This window comes from Hakea prostrata, chromosome 8, assembly GCF_041222555.1.
Source record: "Hakea prostrata isolate BN-2017 chromosome 8, UWA_Hpros_2, whole genome shotgun sequence".
Lineage (NCBI taxonomy): Eukaryota > Viridiplantae > Streptophyta > Magnoliopsida > Proteales > Proteaceae > Hakea > Hakea prostrata.
Window position 1 is genome coordinate 31,483,986 of NC_142607.1, and position 6,072 is coordinate 31,490,057.

Sequence of the window (6,072 nt, forward strand, 5' to 3'; positions counted from 1 at the left end):
ATCCCGCCCTTTTCTCTTCTCTCTGTCACTGGAGTGCTCTGCTTGGTCCCAAGTCAGAGGGAGTCAAATAAATGATGGTCTAATTTTGTAAATTAACAAATTTTAAGCCCTTAAAATGTAAAGTAAAAAATAATATTTACAAATAAACCCCAACATTTTATTCTCATCCATTTGATCATATTTTATTATGTGGCGCGATTAGGACCGTTGGTAGTAGCCAGCAACGACTACTACAAATAAAAATTCCAATGCAGGGAATTTTTATTTGCACCAGTAGCTATTGGCTGCAGCCAATGGTTGGAATGATGCCACGTGTACAGAAGACGATCTGATGGTGTTTAATAATCTGATAGGAATACTTGTGTAAATACGATTTTTTTTTAATATTCAAGTAGCCAAGCCAGTGTTGCCATGCCCACCAGCACAGTTCTCTTCCCTAAGATTCACAAAACCAGCCATCATCTAGTTGAACTGAGTTTGTTCTGTTGCATCATGTTCGTCATGACACTCGCAATGTCCTTGAAGCTTCCAATGTCAGGGGCATTGGATGCTATTGGTAGTATGGCTGTCCTCTTGGGTTTGTTGGTCAGATCCTCCATCAGGCGTCTCCTCATTTCCGGTATTATCGGAGCCAACAAGATGATTTCTCAATAGAACCATTCTGCAAAAGAACATTGACCACATCGAGACACGAAGATTCATCAAAACACACTTGACCATATGATTAAAATGCTCAAAACATACATAGGTTCCTCAATATCATAAGCAAATAATCAAATATTGGTCAAAATCCAATTTCTCAGACTTTCAAAAGCCTTGGTCGACTGGCTGGCTATCAGTCGACCAAGCTCAACAGTAACGAAAAATCAGGCTTTTTAACATCATTTCTCATTTCTAACTTATTTCTCTTGTGGAGGGGCTCTGGAGAACGCATTAGCAAACACTTCTAAGTAGATTCCAAGTGGTTTGAAGCTTTCACATCATCAATACATCAAGCATTACTCAACCAAGTAAGTAAATCACTATTCATCATCTTCTCAATTGATTTCTTCACTTAGATTTCTCAAAATATCATGTTAACTTGTTGTTCTTAGATAGAAACATGTTCATGCATGCTTAGGAACATAATCTCATAGTTTACATGCAACAACAATGCTTAAACATCAAGCAAACACAAAATTTCAACTTGTTCTCGCTAACGTAGCTAAAAGTCCCCAAAATTTAGTAAAACTTTGATTTCTCCCAAACCGCTAGGAGTTTTAACACCAAATTTGATCCCACACATTCCAAATGATATGCTACACATTACCATGCAATTCGTTTCAACCAATTTCAACAATGTAAAAAATCCCCAAATTTGACCTAAACATCGAAATTCCTCTTTTCTAGCTTACTGAATTTTCAACTTTAGGACGGGATTTCGACCGGTTTTCTTCGAATAAACATCACAATCATGCAATTCTAAGTATTGTGCATATGCCAGTATACTCAACTTGAATTTCTCCAAATTTGAAAATTTCCAAAAAATTACGAAAACGCCCTTCATGTCCAATTTTGGTTAATCTTCTAATATTGACTTGTTGATCTTTTCTACAGATATTTATACACTATGGAGAGACGAGGACGAGGTGGCCGTGCTCGAGGTAGGGTAGTAGGAGCCAGGAGAGGTAGAGGTCAGGTGCCTTTGTTGCCACGAGCGGAGGTGATTGATCAACACCGCTTCGTTACACCTTTGGTCGAGTTTCTTTACGATGCATACTTTGGGCATAGTCACATAAAGTATGGTCGACCATTTCGGGTTGGAGAGTTGACGACTTTTCGGATTGGGGAGAGATTCGACGCTTTGGGATGGACACACCTACTTACTGGGGATTTGCCGGTGTACCCAGAGTTAGTTCGGCTGTTTTACAACAATTTGACTTCATTTGTGGAGGGTCGAGCTGATCAGATGGAGTTAGTGATAGTGAGTCAGATCAGGGAGACTCAGATCAGATTTACTACTCGTACACTAGCAGAGATTCTCGGGGTTCCTTATTGTCCACATGCATGTGTGTGGATTTCGGTAGGGGAGGATTTCAACAGACCCATGCTTCCATATGAGTTGCATGAGATATGCATGACACTTTGGGATGATGATAGGTGTTATCAGCCTAGGAACAACGGCAAGATGATTGCATCGGCCAGAGTCATCGGACGGATTGTAGGGAGGAACATCATACAAAGAGCGGGACATCATCATGTGGTTATGGTGATGGATGCCTTACTCATCTATCGGATTTATATGGGATTTGAGATCGATCTGTCTTACATTATACAGAACGTTATGATCGAGGTTGTCACACATCCGGGTGTTAGGAATCTTTGCTTTGGGATCTTATTGACACGCATCTTCAGTTATTTCGGGATAGATCTAGATGGTGAGGAGAGAGTTGTTGGAGGTGCGGGGTATTCTATTGGTACAAGGACTGTTGGATTGATGTGGTTAGATCGAGTTGACTGGTCTCCCAGTCTAGGTGACGAGTCGGAGTCCGAGGATGATGATGAGGATGTTCCAGCAGAGGATCAGGCCGGGGATGATATAAGTGTGCAGGATGTCGGTCCTGATGATCAGGGGGTTCCCGCATCACAGTTTGAGACTGGGGGTCCATCACAGGCTGCACCAGATGCACCGGATCTGTATGCTCAGATGCAGTCTATGACTTCCATGATGGAGAGGATGGGGGTCAGACAGGAGCAGTTGTTCGAGAGTTTAGGAGCCAGGCAGACTCAGATATACGAGAGGATGGAGGCAAGTCAGTCACATATGTATGAGAGGCTTGAGGTGAGGCTTGCACAGATAGAGTCCAGGCAGGATTAGATGCATTCTCATCTCACTCAGATCACTGAGGATGTCAGGACATCCAGAGTTCGACGACGATCTCCTAGATAGATGGATTGTATTAGGACTTCAATTATGCTTTCTATATGTAACCCGTTGTAAAACTTATTTAAGTTAATGAAGGTTATTTCGGTTTCATCTGTTATTGTGCATTATTCACTTTCTTTTTCATTTCATTAAGTGATGATTGTTAAATTCATAATTATTGTATGTTATTCAACAATTCACTTATGCTTCATTAATCGGGTTTCTAATCCGAGTTATCTATTATTCACTTCTAAGAGTAATTGAGTCACCTTGGATCTGTGACTCGGAATGTTCTGTTATCGTTTCTGTGGTTGGGGCCTTACTTGATCTTGGGCTCTGATACCACTCTGTCACATCCACCCAGCCGGTATCCTATCTGGCATACCCGGGATGTGATCCACAGCCCGAAGATTCAGATCGAGCGGCCATGCCTCCCAGATACAATATAACATAATCATGAACAATATAATCAATGTGTAAAGTAAGCAATAAATAGATCAAATGAATAAGAAAAGATAATTAATCTAAGTGCGAAAATATTAAGTGTCAACTTCTCATATAAGTGGTCTTAAGGGGAAAGAGTGATCAGAAGTCACTCCTTCGACTCATAGCGGAACAGTGGTTAATCCAACTTAAATACAAACAATATGTAAGAGTAAATCCATAAGAGTTAAGGGGAAAATATCCAAATGGTTATAGTCATCTAGGGAAATGGGGCCTACACATAGGTTTCTTCTATTCTAATGATTTCTTCTTCATAAGTATGGATGAAGTGAACCCAACGTGGCCGCTCCCTCACTAAGGTGGGGCTAACCCTAGTACGAACCATAATCCTCCTCAAGCACAACAATCCGACTCTCCGCATAGCCATCACCCGAAGGGTAGTATGCGGGATCATAGCTCGGGTCATAGGATGCGCCATCAAAGTTTTCTATACCTGCAGGATAATCTAACAAATTGTACAAAAGGAATGAGTTCAAAAGAACTCAGCAAGGCAAGTCGTTTCATAATACACAGTTCATTCGATACAAGTCACCATATAATGCAATATGACATGAGACAATGATGAAATATGATTCTAATCTTAAGTATGCTAGTCTCTAAGATAGACATGCTTTAAACCATAGCACCATACTTCTTTGGGTTGTCTATCACTCCCCCTCAATCATAAGATATCTTGGGTCTACTGTGGTAATTGGGTAAAGTCCTCATCAAGCCATGGTTGGGGATTTAGTCAACACTCTCTCACATCACCATTGGTATAAGTATTGGTGCATGTCGTGGCGAAGCCTAGCCCAATGCAAGTAATCTACTCAGTCGTATCATGTCAGATCCGGATACTTTCCCTATGGCACCGACCAACTCGGTTTCGTATCCTTCACACTAGAGTCAGCGTATCCTATGTCACCGACCAACTCGGACTACGGACTCATCAACCCTATTGATCATCCACAAATGGTAAACGAGAAGCTCTCACATCCTCTCACGGGTTGGTTACCAGTCTTGAGCGCCCGTGAGCCCAAGTCTATCCATTTGCAACCCTACCAATAAATGGCCCCTTTCGGGTATCCGCAGTATGGTTTAAGTCCTCTTACGGAGTGGATACCGGTCTTGAGCGCCCATCAACCATACTCTACCACGGGTCGTTCGGTCTCAATACCCTTCTGATTCGGGTCTGATACGACAAGGAAATATCCTAACCATACACCTAGACAATCCTATGCATATCATCCAGTAACTCGAGAAAGTGTGGATGGACACCTTCGGAGAATATCCCATACTATTCCCTCCGATGTCCAAGGACAGAAGTGTCGAAAGGACACTTCCAATCCCAAGTCATACATAGTCAATCACAAGCTCAATCTCATCATATCATACTAAATCAATGATTCATCATATAAACAAGACATATCATAACATGATTGATCATATATAAAATCATAAAGTACAATTGAACATGATATTCTAAATGATAGGTAACATTCTACTACTGATAAGAAAACATATAAGAGTCATGTATGGTAAAGGAATACATATAAGAACATAACCATTAAGTTCTCATAATGTAAGCATGTTGATATAATTAACATACTTAAGTTAACGATCGTCCTTACCTTAATCGAGTTGTAAATAAATTCAATGATCACCAAGAATGGTCCAAAAATCAGTGCTGGTACCCTAGACAACATACAAGTAACATTAGAGAAGAAAACAGTCAAATCGGAGGTCAAACGAATCAATTCGGTAGAGTACAGGGGTGATCTCATATCAAACTGACCTTCCGGTGCTCCGATCGACACGAAATTTGGAGGGAATGTTTATAACAGTAAGAGGATACTACATACTAATTTTCATGATGATCCAACGGTCCAATCAGAAATGCCCAATTCGAAATCTTAAGTTCTATATGTTAATTATCAAGAATCAAATTGGAATTGATTGAAATTGTAAAGGATGATGGGAATCAATCAAGTGAATGTTAAGAATCAAGTTAGAAACTTAATTTCATAATAATCTAAGCTTAACATGCATCTACATATCAGTTTTGAATCAAGAATAGGTTAAATTGAAAATAATCAAGGTAATGAAGTGCAAGTAATCTCAATAGAATCATAACATAGCATGAGTGGGGGAGGATCAAGGAATTGAAAGGGGGAAACTCATGGTTAAGTGTTTGCAAGGTTGCAGCACTTCAACCATGGTCTCAAGATCATCAATTGATAGAAAATGAATAGATTAGAAGAAGAATAGAATGAATCATACCTTGAGTTGATGATTAATATATAACACTAATGATTGGAGTCAAAGATCTTCCCAAACATCAAGGAAAAGCCCAAGAGAGTGTCCAACCTCGAGCTCTGGAGTGCCAATGATTAGTTTAGGTCCTCATTCACGAGTTCCAAAAAGGTAGGGACAAAATGGGAAGTGATTTAGTGAAGATTCGAATTCCATTACTGCTGGTCGACTGGCTGGTCGACCAAGCAGTCGACCAAGACATGACAGCAACTTCAGGAGTGGATTCGGGAGGCTATACAGGGTCAAATCAAGCGGGGTTTTCTCCTGCAAGTCAAACAACAAGTCTAGTTCCAGGAAATACCTTCGGATTGATCACAAGGTTCCAAGAAGTGCTTCAACTAATTCAATCTTCATCGATGCGCAGATTTTCA